This window comes from Misgurnus anguillicaudatus, chromosome 8, assembly GCF_027580225.2.
Source record: "Misgurnus anguillicaudatus chromosome 8, ASM2758022v2, whole genome shotgun sequence".
Taxonomy (NCBI): domain Eukaryota; kingdom Metazoa; phylum Chordata; class Actinopteri; order Cypriniformes; family Cobitidae; genus Misgurnus; species Misgurnus anguillicaudatus.
The window spans coordinates 37,977,772-37,998,757 of record NC_073344.2 but is presented as its reverse complement, the minus strand read 5'-3'; positions in this window follow the sequence as shown (position 1 = coordinate 37,998,757).

Here is a 20,986-nt window from a genome sequence, read left to right as displayed (position 1 = left end):
CATAATTTACTTTTCATAAAAGAAAGGTCTTCTAAATTAAGTGGTTATTTTCAAGAAAAAAAATACTTTAACATTTAATATTACATTATATTGAACTAAATCAACCTGGCTACTTTGGGTTATTCCATGAAATGTACTTTTAAGTAGTAGTAGAAATAGGGTGTTTCTTTGTCCTTGGTAGAGCATTGCATTTATAGTGCAACGGGTTTAATTCTCAGGACACACATACTGAAAAATTGTATACATTAAAAGCACTGTAAGTTGCTTTGGATAAAAGCGTCTGCCAAATGGATAAATAGAAATAGATCCTTTTTAGAGGTGGGTTTGTAGCCTATTTATCTTTAAGTGCTCTTGTGTAACAGATGCTTCAGGAAAAACTTATCTTACAGTATATTTTTAGAATGTTTACTTACTAAGCTACTAACATAGTTTGCCTTTCTGTTTGAACTGTAGGTTTTACTTGAATAATTCATAATAGACAAAGTAAACTTACAACTAAAATAAACTTACAACTTTAATAAAAACATCTAAAGGTGTTTCTTTAAATAGCACATTGATTTTGGCAAATAAATACCCTTGTCAGTCAACAAATGCATATTGCATATTTTTCACATGCTAACTCAATGCTGTTGATAAACACACACACACACACACACACACACACACACACACACACACACACACACACACACACACACACACACACACACACACACACACACACACACATGCATCAGTACCTCTAACTGTTGCCAGACACAGTGAATCACAAAAATGCACCCCACAGTGTGAAAGTGACAGATTTGTGGATGTGTATGTCATCAGAGAATCCTTGTGATTGAATTCCAAAAATACAATTTATTGCTTTCATGAAGTAACATCATAATGTCTTTTGATTTTTTTCACCACAAACTCATGGATGGTGTTAGGAAGCATCTCTTTTACAGTGATGATAGGCCTCGTTTTTTTAAAGCGTGCGTACATACTGATTTGATTGTAGAGTGTGCGTATACAGAAAAATCCACAGGAATGTTTATATTTAAAAAAATTGGTTTTCGACGTAGAAAAGTGCTTTGTGCTACAGCAAGGTCTGAGCAGACATGTGCTTTGATTTATTGGTCTACCTAAAATCATGCATTTGGAGAACCTGAGCTTGGAATTAATCTTGGATAAGAAAGGAAGATGCAAATATCTTGAAGTGGTAACAGGAAATGAACAGTATAGTTAATTAAAAAATGAGTAGTTTCTTACTTTTGTTCTTCCCTTATTAAAATACACTGAACAAAATTATGAACGCAACACTTTGCTTTGCCCCAATTTTTTAAGCTGAACTCATAGATCTAAGACGTTTGCTACACAAAAGGCTTATTTCTCTCAAATATTGTTTACAAATCTGTCTAAATCTGTGTAGGTAAGTGCTTCTCCTTTGCTGAGATAATCCATCCACCTTACAGGTGTGGTATATCAAGATGCTGATTAGACAGCATGATTATTGCACAGGTGTGCCTTAGGCTGGCCACAATAAAAGGCCACTCAAAATGTGCAGTTTTAAACTGTCAAAAAAGATTGTAAAAAATTGTCTCTACTGTAGCTGTCAGTGGGATGGTACCCTTTCAAAAAGTTTGCACCTAAAGGGGAGATTTCCTGGACAAGGCTTATTTTAGTCCAAGACTAAAATGCCAACACATTCTCACTTCCCAAGGCGTCAAAATCTGAAGCATGTTCAACCGCCTTCAGCGTCAGTATGAAGACGCGAAGGGTGCCCCTATGCGTCACTGTATCGACGAAATGGGAACTCTGTTGCTTTCATGCTAATCCCTCAGCGTCGGATATAGACGAAAGGGAATCCCGGAAGGTGATGCCGTCACGTTATGCGAAGATCGGCAGGATCATGCCGCTTCTGGACAGTAACTACTCAATTTTTTTTTTACAATTTTTAAACCATTGTTGCGGTTAGGGTTAGAGTTGGGTTTGGGTTAGGATGTAATTTTATGTAACAGAAAGTCATTCTAACCCCAACCCCAAGCGACAATGGTAAAAAATTTTGAACAAAAATTTAGTAGTTACCGTCCAGAAGCGGCATGATCCTGCCGATCGTCGCATAACGTGACAGCATCACCTTCCGGGATTCCCTTTTGTCTATATCTGACGCTGAGGGATTAGCATGAAAGCAACGGAGTTCCCATTTCGTCGATACAGTGATGCATAGGGACACCCTTCGCGTCTTCATACTGACGCTGAAGGCGTTTGAACATGCTTCAGATTTTAACGCCTTGGAAAGTGAGAATGGGTTGAAAATGCATATTTGAACCTTAATTTATGAACACCTTGTACTGACATATCCTACATAAATCAGTGCCATTGTTTTGTCTCAAGATACACACCAGAATTGTTTTTTGTACTGTAAGGTTTGTTTGTAATAACTACTTAAATGTCCTAATATAACCAAGGCCTATTCCTGGATTAATATTAAATCCTGTCCAGGAAACTGCCACAAAGAGTTTATATTAGTACCTCAGAGGTACATATTATAATATCAAACAGTGCATATACTGTAAGTAAAGTACCTCAAATGTACATATTGGTACCAATTGTACATATATTTGTATACCTGAATGTTATTAGTATTATATTAGGACATTTCAAAGTGTACAGCCTCAGCTTGGGACCATATTTTTCTGACAGTGAAGATTTAAATTTAGTGATATATGATAATAAAGTAGGCTAGTTACCAAAATAGCATTACATGTACTGCCTGAAATGTTGTTACAGTATGTTTTCCCAGGTGAAAAAAATTACACTTCCATGTAAAGTGCTATATTTTTACATACTAATTTTGTACTTAATATACTTAAATTTTTTGAGACACAATGAATATGAACTAAAATGTGCTAAAAATGTATTTACAAATATATTAATGTACCACGTTGTAAATTTGAACCCATCTTTGTATTGAATAAAACATTTAATACAGAGATGTTAAAAGCACATTTTAGTTCATATTCACTCAAAATAGCACCGACAAGTACACTTTAAGAAAGTAATGAAAATGCTGTATATTACAATGATAATATATACATTAATCATGTTAGAGTTTAATTAGCCAGCAGGAGGGTTCAATTCCTTCGAGCAACGCAGCTGAGGACACCAGAATTCACTTAAGCAAATGTGTTTCTCTGTGTAAACAATCTTAGCAAGAATCTGTTCACTATTAAGTTGTTTGTCAGTAACAGATGTTTTTTGTAGTTCTGATCAGTAATTAGATCTTTCTAAAATATATCTAAAATATGTTATTACAAACAAATATATGTTATTACAAACAACCTGTCAAACTGCATATTTCACATTATGAAAATGATGAAAGAGGGAGATTAAGTCAGTCAGGTTACCATTTAACCAGTATATTATTGATTTTTATTACATGGCACTCTAATGCTTGGTTTTGATTGTCCGTACATCCGACAGTCAAAGGTATGTTATTCCAAGATAACAACCACCTGAAACTAACTACAACACATGGTAACCCGAATGCTGCAAATCATTTTGAAAGGTTCAGTTTAAAATAACACAAAAATTAAAAATAAATATGTCTTAATAATATGTATGACATTATATTTACAACTGATTTAACCAAATAGTATGTTTGTGACATTTGAACGTCTTGTCTAATCTTAAAGACGAAAGTAAACAGTTACCTATTTTAAATCAATATTAAATGTTCCTTACCTTAAACTGTAAAAAATTATTTTGTAAAATTTGTAAGAAAGAAAATTAAATTAATAATTTTTGGTTGAAACTGCTTGAATTATTTTGGTGAATATAACAGGCAGTGGAATAAAAGTAATAGGCTGTACTTAAAAATATAGTGCATCATTTTTGCATGCACTTTTTTAAATACATTTTACATGGAATTTTAAGCAATTGCTTAAATTGCTTAAAATTTAATGTAAAACGTAATAAAAAATTGCAATTGCTTAAATTGCTTAAAATTCCATGTAAAACTTAAAAAAGTGGATGCAAAAATAATGCACTGTATTTATTTATTTTTTAGTAAATTCAGCGTATTACTCTTTTCAGTGTACTTAAGCTACATAGGCATGCATATAAGCTGGATAATGTACAGGCAGCATGTTGTTATTGCTAAATAAACCCCTCCATTTCGCGTTGGGTCCTGACAGCCCAGTCTCTGGCGTGCATATGATATGCCAGTCCTTCCCATTCACTTAAACGGTGCATCTTTTTTTGACGTTTTATTTATTGGTTTCGCAATTTTTTTGCTATTTTTACCATTTTCGCTTGGGTTTAGGGTTAGAACAACTTTTTGTTATATAAAAATGACATCCTAACCCAAACACCAACTCTAACCCCAACTCCAAGCGACCATGGCTTAAATATGAACAAAAACATGGAGAAACCTGTAAATAACCTCATTAAGCAAATCTAAAATCTAACCCTAAACCCAAGTGAAAATGGTTTAAAAACAGAAAAAATTGAGAAACCAATAAATGAAACGACAAAAAAAGATGCACCGTTTAAGTGAATGGGAAGGATTGGCGTATCATATGCACCCCAAAGTGGAATTTGGCTTATGTATTGCATGATTTTTACACTTCGTGCTATTATACACATCCTCAGGAGACTGAGTAGGTCCTGATCAAACTGTCAGGGCTTATTTCTACAATAACAACCTGCTTCCTATACATTAACCCTTACATATAGGAAGAAATAAAGGTAACTTGAAGGAATTAAAGAGCTTACAGTAGATGCAAAAGCCACTAAACGCCATCTCCATCAAACATGAGATATAATACATGCATCTATATGTATACCTTCATCAAATACTTTAGCTATACAGTAAATCCGCTTAATCCCAGCCTTGGGCCATTCAGAAAAATTGGTTTGTTGGCAGAATCCATTACCGGTTTGATAAAAAATGAGCAAGAAAACATTTCAGACATACAATTCCTTAATTCTATTTAATCATTTTATGATATCCTTGTAATATTATTGTGTGTACCGTTAGATCATGCAAATAAAAATGTTTATTATCTCTTATATTTTTGTGCTCAAATTGAGATCCTCTTAGTTTAAAAGTGGTCCCCACTGTTTATTTGGAGACAAAGATTAAAACAAGATTCAACAGAGATTTAGGTCATGATCAGTGGATTTATTAAAACTTTTTGAGCCAAGAGAGACGATTCTCAGATGTCTCTGTTTGTGTTCAAACACTTTATGTACATATTGCATGCAAACAGTGTTAGTGGCCAATCTGGCATTGAATGTCTGCTGTCTCTAATCTCTAACTTTTCCATGACGTTCAAAAGGATGAAGAAATGGTGAAGAAACAGAAACACTTTCTTTTTGATTCACAGGTTTTTCAAAAACTCTGCCCAGGGGGGTTCTTCAAATTTTTTAAGCATCATTAGTGTATAGGCCAATTCACACTGATACAACTAAAACCTACGGAGCCCCTAAGGTGACATGGAGCAAAAATTAAATAAAGTTTAGTTTCATGTGCTCACCTGAAACTTTCATGTGCTCATGCGAAACCTTCATGTGCAGAATTTTTTTTAAAGTTTCCCGTGCTCACATGAAACTATTGTGTGATCACGTGAAACTATCGCATGCTCACGTGAAAGCGAAAGTTTCACATGCGTGCGCAATAGTCTCACATGACCACGCGATAGTTTCACGTGACAACGCGATAGTTTCAAGTGAGCACGCGAAACTAAACTTAAAAAAATTCTGCACATGAAGGTTTTGCGTAAGCACATAAAAGTTTCACATGAGCACATGAAAGTTTCACGTGAGCACATGAAACTAAACTTTAGATTTTTTTTACTCCAACCTTTTAGGGGCTCGGTAAAAACCTACTCCAACAAACCCCAACAAATCCTAACATTCTAATTTACTTTGATCCAACAATTGCCAACAGGGGTTTCATACTGACCCAAACACACTCCGATAAACACATTTATTGTCGTTTGTTGGATCAGTGTGAATTGGCCTTACAGTTTGATTTTTGTCTACCACGCTATAAACAGAGCAGTCAAAATGTCGCTGGAACTTCACCGGACTGGTAGTTTATTGGACTGAACTACCTTTTGCTAACAATTAATCTAAAACCAAACCTGGTGTCTCAGGCAGTTTACTCGCATAACTCTTCAAATACTGCATGTTAACACCCATACATTTGACAGATGCTTTAATCCAAAGAGAGTTAAAGCGCATGGGGGCAGTTGTTGCCTACTGGTTAGAGAGTCAGGCTTGAAACCCAAAAAGCACTGGTTTGAGTCTCATAGCCAAAGTTGTGACTAAGTTGCCCTTGAGCAAGGCACGTTTCTCCCAAGTGCTCCCCGGGTGCTGCAGTTCCCACTGCTCTGGGTGTGTGTGTTCATGAATTGCACTCCATTAGTTTACTCACTGGATGTGTTAAATGCACATGTCAGATTTCGAGCATAGGATACAATTCTTGAGAATCACGGCACTTTCACTGTTGGACATTTTATGTGTTCCCTGGGATTAAACCCATGACTTTGGTGTTGCAGGCACCAAATTGAGCTTATTTATTGGATTGATACATCACAAATCAATGACAACATTCTGATCAGGCATAGAAAAACTAGCCATAAGGTATGAACAACAACATTGAGAATCTATGTTATTGACGTGCTAGCATATCTGAACTTACTGTACCATGCTGCAGTTTTTAAAAATTGCTTATACAGTAAAAGTAATAATTGAGGCTCACTTAGTGAAACTATTCACTCATATACTGTAAGCAAACTTCTGAGCAAATCTGCAAAATTGCAAGCACGTTATCTGCTTTACAGATAATGCTTTAAAGTGTTTGAAATGGTATAACGAATTCCCAGAAAATACCCGTAAAATTGGCAGACAAGCTTCTGTGTGAACGCAAACACATCCTGTAAATGTTCTGGGATCCCTCCCGGAAAAAGGACCTAGAAACATTGCCGTAAGATACCCGGAAAGCCCTCAGTGTGAATGAGATGCAGGAACAATGCCGTAAGGGGTGTGTCGTAGTGAGGACGCTCCTGTCATGGCAACATGAAGTTATGGTTCAGCTCTTTAAAATGGGGGATTTATATGCAGATTAACATTCACAACGAGAAATGTCTGCAAACTGGACTGAAGCAGATATTAGGTAGCTTGTCACTCTCCCCGTTAAAGAGGAGATCATTGAGCAACATAAAAGATTAGCGTGTCACACGCTCAAATGAGCTTATAATAAACCAAAATGTCCGCGCATCATTGCAAAAAGATATATCGTTCAGCTCTTTGAAATGTTTTTTTTAAATGCACACTGTACATTCACAATGAGAAATGTCTGCAAACTGGACTGAAGGAAGCTCGTCAAATATCCAGCTCTGAAGCTGAGATCATTCACCAGCATACTCAAACGGCACGTCACATGCTCCTTTATAGCCTTAACATTAACAAAAATGCACGCGAGAGGTTTCTGGAGAGAGAGATAATGGATGATAAGAAAACTTCAGGCATTGCAGAGAAAAAAACTACCAAGTGCAGGACTTCACGTCATGTATCTTTCCGGGATATTTACGATATCTATATGAATGCACACACAGATTCCGGAAAATAATTGGCAGAACCAAAAATCGAATGATCCCGGACACAACCTGGATGCATTCCCTGTGTATTTTCCGTAATGTCTGTGTGAAAAGGGCTTAAAGGACAAGTTCGGTATTTTACACTTAAAGCCCTGTTTTCATTGTTTATGATGAAATAGAACGGTTTTGACTGAAATTTCGACATATGCGGCTGCCCAGAGAATTTTTGGGTGTTTGTGTTTCAGCTCCTACCTTTAGAATGGGTTTAATGGTGCACTGGAACAATCCTTTCTAAAATGCATTAAACTTTCGTTTACAAAGATGTGAAACTCACAGAGTGGCCAGGGGTGTTCACTGGTATGCTCACACAAAAATCGTTGCAAAATACGCATTCCAACAGGTTGTATCGTTGTTTTTGCCAACTCCATTGACTTGTACTAGTTGTGCTGTGAGGTACGGTATTACTCTGCGCCGGGAACTTTGTTTCTATTCTTGCAATTGGCAATGGCGGATTAGCGCCACCAACTGGGCTGGAGTGTCTATTATTCAAGCTCTAAGCGGAAGAATGTACAGGTGTGGGGCGTTTGGAAAAATAGGTCCACAAGTTAACAACGAATGCTAAAACAGCTGTTGGAAAGCATATCATTGAACACCCCTGACCACTCGATAAGTTTCACGTCTTTGTTTAATGCATTTTAGAAAGGATTGTTCCAGTGCACCATTAAACGCATTGTAAATGTAGGAGCTGAAACACAAACACCCAAAAATTCTCGGGGCAGCCGCAAATGTCGAAATTTCAGTCAAAACCTTTCTATTTCATCATAAACAATCTGAAAACAGGGCTTTAAGTGTAAAATACCGAACTTGTCCTTTAAGGGTGTACTCGCACACAGTTGCCTTGAACCCTGCCTGAGTGCAATTTCCCTCCCTTTCCACTGCCATGCAGCTTTGTACTTCCACTATATTTTTTTGATCCGAGCCTGAGCACACTTTTGTCATTAGAATGCAACTGTTTGGAAGAAAACAGGAGGTGCTCTGTCAGAACAACAGAGCCCAAGTTTGTGGCTTTTTATTTTGAATCAATTGGGACACGACTCACAACCCTCTCAGACGCCTAACATATTGCTTAGTCAATCTGTTCACTGTTTTTATGGAGGCAGACTACGTTGAATGACTGTCAAACCACTGACTTCTTGCTTTCGATTACACTCTCTGGTACGTTTAGATCTCACACTATGCTTTCTGCACCTGAGCCCGAAATCTAATCTTTTAAAGCTTGGTTCAGGGATCAGTCATAGAGTGGCCTGTAAAGTCTTCAGATTTAAATCTCATTTAAAAGATTTTGTGGAACTTGACAAAAAAGCATCAATTTGAAAACTAAATAAGATCTGGAAGTTTTATTAAGTGTGGAATGGGCCACTATTGCAGTAAAGAGGTGATAGAAGCTTTAAAGCATTTACATACAGGGTTAATGGGAGGCTATAAAGAATAAAAGATTCTGCACAAAATATGCACATTTTTCAACAACTTTACATTCCTAGAATTACTCAAATGTGTATTAATTAGCTATCTAGGTATTAGATTGCTACACATTGGCCTTGCACAAATGCAGTACATACTAGCATAGTGTAAGTAGGCAAATTGGGACTCAGCTAATGTGTCAGGTGATGGAAGTCTGACACAATTCAAGCTATCGTCTATACTTCATTTTTGTGTACACTAATGTATACATATGTAATTAATACTATGTACCACAAGCTGCAGGATGTGTACTGCTCACTGGTGACCAATACCAACAATCCCATTATAACAATAGAGTCACATATAGGTAGTTAGAAGCCAGTCACAGACAGCCATAGCAAAATGTATCTTTAATAAAGGCAAGATTGACCAATACAAAACTTGGCAAAAACAAGACAATAAATCTCAAAAGCATGCATCCAGCAAAAATAACCCTCAAAGGAGAAACACAGAAAAAACTCTGAAATGTACAAACAGCAATCAGCACAGACAAATCTATCAAAGCATCACATGGAAGGGAAAGAACTATCATAAGACAACATGCAACAATGGGCTTAATAGGGAAGAAAGGTAAAGTAGGAAAAGCAGGTGTAAAATGATTCAGCTCAAAATAATTAGCAACCTGCTTAAAATGATGTGTTAGGTTAGCTAAGAAACCTTAATTGTTTGTCTATGTAAAAAAAAACGAATAATCAGATCATTAACAATAGAAGTGGGCGTGGTCAAGACTTAAGAAGCAAACAGAAAACAGACACAAAACAGAGTAGCACATGGCCAAAAAGCACTATAAGCCATGTGCCTAAAACAGAAAATGCAACATGGTGTGGTGGACACAGTAGGAGCCAGGACACTTAAAGGAGCATTTCACCCGTGCAAACATTAATCTTTATTAAAAGTGGATCATATTTGTAGTCGAAATGTAACATAAATTTAAAATTTGGTGCATATTTGACCAAGAAAAGAAGTGTTTGTAGTCTCACCCCCTCAACAAAGATATAGGACTTCCTTCTTTCAATGATGCAAATGGGTGAAGTGTCCCTTTAACACATGGCAAAACGCCTCAGCAATTGTGAAGCTTCAACACTACGCCCCAAGATAAAACATCACATCAAACACCACATGGGATGCCAGGATCCATGTAAAGAACACAGACAAGGATGGCAAGGCCACGACAGTTGAATTGCACTTGTTATAACAATCCAAAGCCATTTATAATACTTACAGATACCTAAATTCAAGATAAGCGGTTTAAAACATCCAATCTCCAAACTTACTTGTTTTCTGGTGGTTAACTGAAGGGATGTAGGCCATTCCAGCATCTAAGCCCATAGTCATAGTCACTTCATCACAGTGTTCAAAACTTATTTCACATTTAGAGATTTTTCATGAGACTTGAATATATATAGCAATATATATATATAAAACAATACTAGAACTTCAGCCTAAATGCTAGCATATAGCATTAACTAGCATATAGCGCTAACTCAGCTCTGTATTAAACATTGTTACAATGTTTATTTTATGTCTTGTTTAATGTAACATCACCGTTGGTATGATGGTGTTGAGATTAGCATGTTTTTGCCCATGTCATTACCCTGCATTCATCTGTGCCTAGGTAAATACAGTTTTACAACGGCACCTTTAAACAATAACAAACTACTCCATACAGTGGATACAGTTTAGGGGACAAATAAAAATTGTGGAATGTAAAAACTATTAATTTTTTTCTTTCTCGTGTTTATGTTCATGCTGGGTAATTTTATTGCCTGTGGGATGCAGCTCTGTGCCGCCCCAAAATTCTACCCTCGGTTGGATGGACTAAGAAGTCCACAGTCACTCCTGACGCTTTGAAGCAGCAGATAAGCCAAAAGTTCTCTAAGCTCCCGTGCACTCTGCCCCTTGCAACTTCTGGGAACAAGATGTCCCAACAAAAAATGCAAAACACATAGTTTTGTGATGTGTAAGTGGGAATGATAAATTGTTGGTCAAAGATATTATGTCAAGAATTGTGTAAATGTTTGAGTGTGTATTTAGCTCTGGATTTAAACTCACAGGAAGCAACAACTTCCTTTCCCAACTAAACAAATTGTAGAACATGCATACTTGTAATGCACTGTAAGTGGGATTCGCTTCAGCTCTCCTAGGACCTTGCAGAGGAGATGTAAATTTGATTATGTACACTCTAGAAATAAAGGTAGGCCTATAAAAGTTGTCACTGGGACAGTACCCTTTCAAAAAGCTACACATTTGTACCCAAAAAGTTCATATTAATACTTCAAAAGTACATATTGGTAGTTCAAAGAAACATATTTGTACCCAGGGCCTGAAATTTACACCCGACAACGCGCCAAATGCGGGTGAATTTTGCAGTTGGCGGGTAACACTGTAAATCTACCGGCCACATTGGCGGGTAGCCAATGGGAATTGAGTGATTCATTGAGAGGATGCGACTGCTGTTTCGCAACGTTCATGCTATTGGAAAGAAGATGAGGCCCTTCTCTGACTACATTTGGATGTGCAAGTACAGTAAGTATTAAACTGTTGGTGAGATGGGATGAGAATGCAATGCTGACATAGGTGCCAGTACAATTGCACAGTTGCACAGATGTGTAGTGCTTTGACGGATCAGAACTCTTGATGTGTAAACTTTAGAGAGAGTTGCGCTACTGTGTCTTATACTGTAGTACATTAACATACATTCTGCGAATAGAGTAATGAAAAACAACGTATGTGGGGCGACTGTGCCGTGGGTTTAAGGGCACTCAATAGTGCACATACGGAGAGATGCGTTTAAAAAAACAAGCGAACATAAAATCTTTCTGTTCTTGACAGGGCACATATAAACAAAATGATCTTCAGAGTATTCTTTTTCTAATAAAAAACATTTGTTGATGTCTTAAGTGTATAGACTAGAGTCAGAAACATTATATTTGTTTTATTTAGAAACTTATCTGACTCCATTCTAAAAGAGAGTAAGTAATTTTCTTCTGTAACGTTGGGCATTTTAACATGGAGGTCTATTTGATTTGACTCCCTTTTGGAGCCAGCCTCAAGTGGCCAATCGATTAATTGCAGTTTAAGGTTGCCATTTGGTTGTGACTAATATTATATATATATATATATATATATATATATATATATATATATATATCATTGCCTGAAGTGTTTCTCATTAACATTGAAAAAAAATTTTTGGTTTGTTTTGATCAAAAGTGTGCATTTTTAACAACTGTCTGAGACTAATAACACAGCTTCATCAAGGTACTGGGATCAGGGGTTCGGCAGAGTTAACAACTTACAAAAAAAATCTATATAAAAATTTATAATTTATCACATATGAGAGTATATTTACAAATGCATGTACGTCTTATTTGAAAATTCCTAGTTTAGGAAAGGTTTTTTCCCTGCGAAAGTTTTGCATTTCTTACAAACAGTGATGGTAATAATGGCGTTAGAAATAAACGGCGTTACTAACGGCGTTATTTTTTTCAGTAACGAGTAATCAAATAAATTACTGTTTCCCCCGTTATAACGCCGTTACCGTTGCTGACAATAAATGTGCGCCTTACTATAATTAATCTCACTAAAGCGATTTTCACCAGAGTAGGTTCTCCAGACCATAGACATTATATACGTAGACACCTCATGACGTGCTGGAACGCATGAAGCGTCGGCGCCTTATTGGATGGGTCTCCTCACTGTACGCTAGCACCAGAGTCAATCGGAGTTAACGGAAAGAAAGCAACTATGCCCGTATTTTGTGCAGCTTACGGTTGCAATAACCGGTGCAGTATTGATTCCAGATCACATGGGATTACATTTCAAAAGTAAGATTGAACAATCATTTTGGTTATTTTACGTTATTATTTATAATATTATGTCAATGTTCAGCAGGAACTTGTACTCTCTCTCAAGATCTCTCGCTGTTTTTCTTCACATTTGAAGGTTTCCCAGTGATACATGAGGAAGCAATGGGAAGTTGCTATAAAACGGGAGGGTTTTGTTGTGACAGTCGTCAAAGCTCTGTAGCAAAGAGTATAGAAGAACAAGAGGGGAAACTCTGATTCGTTTTTGGCAACAGCCACTAGATGGCGCTTCAGTAGCACGGCGGCCGCCATTTAGGAAAGAAAATTCTCACAATTCATTCTCAATTCATTCATATTAAAATTAATTTAATACCTAATTACATAAAATACCTAATTACGTAAAAATTTCATAAAAATTGTGTACTAAAGTACGTTTTACTTAAGTAAAAGTGAAAACAGTAGATGTTTAATGTTCCTATTAAATATAAACCAAAAACTTGAAATTATGAAATGTAGTGGAGTAAAAATTATGATAATATGCTTTGGAATATAAGTTTTCTAAAATAAACACTGATAAAATACAGATACTTGAAAATGTACTTTTATGTAGAAAGTAAAATACTTAAGTAGTGTCTGCCTCTGTCAATATGCCATACTTAAAGAGCATAATACAAAGTATTTTAGGATGAAAGCAGTATTTTTCAATGTGTGACAGCGTCCTGTATCATAACTATATCTCTGCCGCTTATAACAACTCAAACCGTGTGAAAATTCGGAAAAAATTAGGGGAGGTATGATTATTCCTCATTAGAAATGAATGCAAGGGAGTGCACTGGAGACCCATCCAAGATGGCGGCTGCGCGATACGTCAGCTCCAATAGGCAGCTCAGTCTACGAGGTGCCTACGTATGTCTATGCCAGACAAGCAATGTTTGTCTCTAGTATGTGTGTGTGTGTGTTGGGGGCTGAGAGACACATAACTGCTGATGATTGGTGTGTGTGTTAGAGGGGGTGGGACAACCACATAACCGATGTTGATTGGCTTAATTTCCATCGTTAGCCAACCAGAGGCAGGCAGAGTTCATACACAAACACATGCACAGTCCGGAAAGTGCAGTGCAGTGTTGCCAACTTGGTGACATTGTCACTAGATTTAGCAACTTTCTAAACCCCATTAGCGACTTTATTTACAAAAACCGACCAGGACAAATCTAGCGATCTTTTCTGGCGTGGTTGGTGACGCGAGAGCATGTATCGCTCTCTCTCCTCAACGAGCAGCGGGTACTGGGTACTGCTGCTAGACACTGACAGGCAGCCCGGTACTCGCGCTGCAGTCCGTGAGTCCCACACACCCGCAACGACAGCACGATGACAAGTACAACAAACTCAAAGGTAGCAGTCGCAAACACAAAGTATAATAAGCACTCGTTTTCTATCGTTGAGGTGAAACGCAAGAATGTTTATGTAATGTGCAACTTATGCAGAGTAAGAAAGAGCCTCTTCACGTCTGTAATTCTGATCTAATAAAGTACCCCACATCATCACATGCTGCCACCCCTTAAAAAATTAACCCTGTTTTTTGTGGTAAAAGTAAAGTAACCATGGTTTTTTGGTGTATTGATTGCTATCAGCAAAACCATGGTTTTACTACAGTAAACCATGGTTGTCAAAACCTTACATGGTTGTAAGGGACAAAATTAGTGGTTTCTCTTTAGTGTCTAATTCATTCATTTAACAAATTTTATATTGAGGGCATCCAAGTTATTTGAAATATTTGAACTTTTTTAAGTAACGCAATAGTTACTTTGCCTGGTAATTAGTTACTTTTATAATGATGTAATGCAGTTACTTACTCAGTTACTATTTTTAAGAAGTAATTAGTAACTATAACTAATTACTTTTTTAAAGTAACGCTGCCAACACTGCTTACAAATAAGCCAATAACATATCAAATTATTTTCTCATGTGGCAAGTAGCACTTTTCGTCGGGGTCTTGATCACCTATAACAACCATATAAGTCTCAGGTGTGCCTAGATTTCAGATCATTGCATGTCCAAAATGCCCCTATTTGGGTGGGAGCAAAAAAGTGCTGTTTTCATGTCTGTTCCTTTAAATGCAAATAAGCTACAGCTCCTCACTCCCTTACCAACAGAGAGTGAGCGCTTTCGGTTAAACATAGATTTGATTCATGTGAATACAATTTGGTAAAATTCAGTCAGTGGCCATGGGGAGGGGCTTTGTTTTTGTAAGCTCAAATTAACAAGAGAGTTAAAACAGCATGTCTAATGAGACTGCGTTGGTTTAATATGGATTAAAAAGAAGGAGAGGGTGGATTTTTTGTAGGGTTGATCTGTTCACACACTGTTCACTTTATGTCCAAACACATTCTAAAAGTGGAATTTGCATAATATGCGCCCTTTAAACTGGCCAAGAACTGCCCAGAATGTAAAGTGGTTAATCATGAGTTGCTTTGGTTTAGGCTACAGATAAAGAATTTGTGTGTTTTGTCACATTATTGATCAGATCAATGGATAAAATAACTTTTGACAGTTTGAGTTCACAAAACTGCTTGCTGTTTAGCATTGAAATTGTACATCATATCTTTCAGATAGCAGATATGACATACTCCTGAGATAGATCAGGGGAATGTGCTATCCTCAGAAAGAAACAGGTTAAAAGGTTATTCTTGAAGCACACATGGCTTTAGCCTTTGAAGATTTGTTAGTTCTTGCATCCATAGTCAGAGGTTTACATATCATAACACTTCTGTATACAGAGAGGTATTGTACTGTACTCTATGTAGCTTGGAGTTTAATCAATTTCCATATAAGATGTCTAAAATATTAAAATGCCATTTCAACGCAACTTCTTCATCTCCAGTCCTGTGACGCAATATGTCATCACGTCAAGAGGTCACAAAGGACGTATGTGAAACTACGCCCCAGTGTTTATAAGTGTGGAGAAAGAGGACCATTCCGACGTTATATGTCGAATGATACTAATTAATGTATTTGTGTCAGTTTATTGTTTAAAATGGTCCCCAAATGTGTGTTTCATATATGTAACATGTGACCTTTCCACGGCATTACACAATTACTAGTGGTGTGTCGTTCATGAACGATTCGTTCATTTTGAACAAATCTTTAATATGACTTGGGACTACCGAGTTGTCTCAAAGAGTGATTCAATCATTTTGTGTTGACCGCGCATGCGCATTGCGCAACATATTGGTTCTGAATCTGAAACAGAAATGATTAGATCATCTTTCTTTTGAGTCTCGAGTTCGGGACAGGTTCGAGTCTTTTGTTCTTCCTGTCAGTCCCATAGAGGCTATGCTACCAGTACCGGAATATTAAAGATTCGTGCATATTATACCGGAAAGAGAAATTATTAGTTCACCTTTCGAGTTCGGTCGGGTCCGAATTTCGTTCTTCAATAAGATGGAACTTTTATTTTTCAAATAATGTTTTTGCACATATTTTGTATTTTAATGACTAAATGTAAAACAATATAGGATGATGCAATCAATAATACGAATCTAATGTTGTATTTAATGTGATATATCACCGATCACGTGACATAAGGACTCGGACCCTGCCGAACCCGAACTCAAGACTTGAATGAACTTATCATTTCTTTTTCCGGTACTGACAGCATAGCCTCTATGGGACTGACAGGAAGAACAAAAGACTCGGAACCGGCTGAACTCGAGACTCAAAATATGAACTAATCATTTATCTTTCCGGTACTGACAGCATAGCCTCTATGAGGCTGACAGGAAAAACGAAAGACTCGAACCCGTCCCGAACTCGAGAGAATGATGAACTAATCATTTCTCTTTCCGGTCCTGTGCTGTATAACACACAGCACAGCCTGGCCGAACAAAGAGAGTCAGTAAGACAGTGACGAGTTGACAACTAACATCTGTAGACACGAGAGGAGGCGTCCAAATGTGATAAATATGAAGTTCAGTTTCTTATAATTTGGCTTTGGCTGCATTACCCTGACTTGTACACGAGGACTGACTTTGGAGGTAAGCTAATCATTTCTATCTCTTGTGCAGGTTTCAGGGCTTGTGTCAAGAAATAATGAAATAAGGATTTTTATTTCTCATAACTTCGTCATAATTGTTTGCATAAGTGGTTATTTTGGGGTAATTTGTGAAATTATAGGTAATCATATTTTAGATGAACGAAAACAACGAAATGACTCAAAAAAAGATTCGTTAATTTTGTTTGCTTAGTGTGTTTTGCCCCCTTGTGGGTTTTTGTGTTCTTGGTTTTTATAATAAAAGTTTCTGTTTACTGTCTGCACCTGGGTTCGTGTCCTGTTCCTGACAGAACGAACGAACCAGTTTAGAACCCAGCAGACAGCGTGGACACAGCCCGGCAGGCGCACCAAGCCCACATTCTATTCGGTCTCCGCCAGAAGGAGGCTGATGTAAGGAGCTTTGCATATGACTTTATGCAGGCAGCGAGGTACACAGACTTTAACAAGGCAGAGCTAAAGATTCTTTTTAACAGCTCCCTCAATGAGCCCCTAAAGCTAAGAGAGCAGAGGATGCTGAGACCCCTGGGCTTCCATGACATGGTCCGGTACCTTAGTAACCAGCCCAAGGCCTTAGCCGAGGCCACACCCCCAGCCCCACTGTCCCCAATTCCAGAGGATTGCCTCCTGGTCGTTGCATCCTTGGAGGACCCTGCCCCGCAGACTTCGAACTGAAGGTCCAGCTCCACCAGTTAGCATCTGTGGGAAACGGCGAGGAGGACGTCATGGGATACAGGGTCTGAAAACTCCTCTGCTCAGTTACACCCTCTGCTGTATTCCCTCAGCCGGCCACAAGCTCTGTGGGCCAGTCTAAGAAAAAGAGGAGGAAAAAGGGGACATCGGTCTCCCAGCCACAGCAGCCAGCGCAACCACACAAACCTGCGCAGCCACAGCAGCCAGCGCATCCGATGGAGCCTGTGCAGTTTGCGCAGCCACAGGACCCCTGTCTATCCCCAAAGCCTGCCTTGTTACCTGTCTCTTCAATGCATCCAGCTGCAGTGCCCCATGTCTCTGCACCGCTGCCAGTTGCTGCATCCCCTGTCCTGTTTTGTTCCCCTCTGCTTCCCCATTGTGCCCGGACCTTACCCCCTGAAACTGCTCCTCGTGTATCTGCTGCCAAGTCTGCCACTCCCACATCCCCTACTAAACCTGCCCTGACTCCTCACCCTCGTGCCTCACCCCCAATTCAAAGACTCCTTCCACACCTAGTCTGTCCCTGCCTGGACTCCCCCCCCAGAACTTTCCTGTGCCCCCACCCCCCCTCCCATGGAAGTTGTTTTTGTAATGTAACCCCAATCCTGTTGTGGTATATTTTTGTCTGCCTTTATGTTTATTTGCCATGTGTTGTTGGTTTGTGTCTGTGTTTCAGTCTGTCATGTCCCGTGTTTAGTGTTCTCCCCTGAGGAGCGCCTGGTAGCCGCTCCTTAAGGGGGGGTTCTGTCATGATTCTGCCCTCTTGTCCTTGTTCTACTCTAGTTTTGAGGCAGGATCATGACAGACCCATGTTTTGTGTGCTAGCGCATGGCCTTTTCTTTGGGCTGTGTGCTAGCGTGTCTCGTCTCCTGACTCCACCCCCTCGTCTCCTCGTTAATCATCCTGTCATTGTTTGATCATTGTCACCTGTTCCCCTCTTGATTTGCTCCTTTATTTAATGCCCTTGTGATTGCTGTCCTGTGCCCGTTCGTTTTGTACCTTTCATGTGAGAAGTTTGTTCTGTTGTCAAGTCCAAGTCAAGTTAAGTTTATTGTCTAGTTTATATTCAAGTTTAGGGTTTGATCTGTCTAGTGTTAAGTATCTTGTTTATGTGGTTTGCCCCCTCGTGGGTTTTTGTTTTCCTGTTTTGTTTGTTAATAAAAGTGTCTTTTGTGAAACTGCTGTCTGCGCTTGGGTTCTGTCTTCCTGATTCCTGACAGTATGGGCCTGTTCCTTTATTTACATCCACTGTCACACAGTGTCTTAAACGGAGTGCCTGCGTTGTGACTAAATATGTGTTTAAACTTTCTGTTTTTGTAAATATGAAAGCATTGCAACAGACACTTGTAATGTCTGCAATGTGAGCATTACACGAGGCAGTATTGCAGCAAAGCGGCATCTAATACTGCCTAATTGACAAGGAAATAAAGCGTGTTTACCCGGCATCTCTATCCTGACAAATGTGTTTTGTCGGGTCCTTCTGTCTATAGTCGAAACAGGAGTGTCTAATTTTTTGGAGGCAGTTTCACATGAAGCTCTGTTGCTGCCTCCTTATGGGGAAAAGAAAACACCTGTCCTACATTGAAAGCTTCTAAACTTTATTGATAAGAGACTGTATTGCCATTCTAGTTAGTTTTTCAGGTTTTTGTAAGACTGAGGTGGTGGCACTATCTGCCAACTCACAATCCCAAATTACCACACCACCTTGAGGAGCTACCCCGCACCAGAAACATAGGAGAATGAAGAAAAGGTAACCAGTTTATTTATCTATCTAAAATGAATGTCTCTAAAACAAGCTTCCTCTCCCAAGGTCTAGGGCTGGGCTTCAGTTCCCTTTACCGAACGTGGCCGACCACTAGCAAGTATGGCCCTGGTAACTCTGTCTCCAGATGGCAAAGTCTGGGTGATTTTGTGGCTCAGCGAGACTTCAACACAGATTTTGGGCTCTGCAATAGACTCAGACAGATAGAAATAAGTAGGTATACTTCACAGCTTTAGCAGGCTCTTCACTGTACTCAGGTAGAGAGGAGAGAGATCAATGTACTTCAGAGCTTTTGCAGGCTCTTTACTGTATTCAGGAGAGAGTTAAATACACTTCCCAGCTTTAGCAGGCTCTTCACTGTCCTCAGGTGGAGGGGAGATAGGTAAGTATACTTTACAGCTTTAGCAGGCTCTTTACTGTATTCAGGACAAGGGTAGATATACTTCACAGCTTTAGCAGGCTCTTTACTGTACTCAGTAGACGGGAGAGAGGTAAGTATATGTCACAGGTCGGGGCGGACCACAGATTGTAACAAGCCGCGCCCCTTCCTAGTTTCCACCTCGAGGAGGTCCCAAAGCCACCCCAATGACCAGACAGACAGAGTATAAGTATAATTTAAAATGAAACTTTATTAAATTATTTAAAATGATGTGGGGAAGGGAAAGGGGGCAATTAAAACAATAACTCCTTCGAGCCTCCAGCCGGAGCTTCCACGGGGACAGGCTCCTTTGGGTTTGGTTCCTTGAACCCGTGGCGCGCTCCTCTTCTCCTGGAGGCAAGATCACAAGAGAAAGGTAATTAGTGTGCTATCTACCAATCTTACTCTGTGCCGGGGGGTACTCCAACGGGCTGATGTCAACATGGTGACTAATCCTCTGCTCCCTCCCTTTCTCACCCTCAGGCTCTTGGTTGAGGGTCTAATGGATGCTTTCCAGCAGGTGGAGGTGGGTATTACACAGAACTGGGACTTGGCTTCCCTCCTCAGGTTCGTGCTGTAAGCAGAGGTAAGTAATACACAAGACTGGGCCTTTACTTTCTTCTTCAGGTTTGTGCTGTAAGCAAAGGTAAGTGTTACACAAGACTGGGACTTTACTTCCTTCTTCAGGTTCGTGCTGTAAGCAGAGGTAAGTAATACACAAGACTGGGACTTTACTTCCTTCTTCAGGTTTGTGCTGTAAGCAAAGGTAAGTGTTACACAAGACTGGGACTTTACTTCCTTCTTCCGGTTCGTGCTGTAAGCAAAGGTAAGTATTACACAAGACTGGGACTTTACTTTTTTCTTCAGGTTCGTGCTGTAAGCAGAGGTAAGTGTTACACAAGACTGGGACTTTACTTTCTTCCTAATTTCTCTTAACACAATGGTCTCTCCATATAAACTTTACTCTGGGGCAGTGGACTTAACAAGGTGGGGGTTTAACACAATGTGCTTCGACTTACGGCAGGAGGGGGACGGCGAGTATGGATGTGTAGAGCCGAACGCTTCCCTTGTTCTTCCTCCACTCACAGTACCGGAGACACGGAACAGGGGCGAACCTTTGAAGAGGCTCCACACAAGGACAGTTATTTC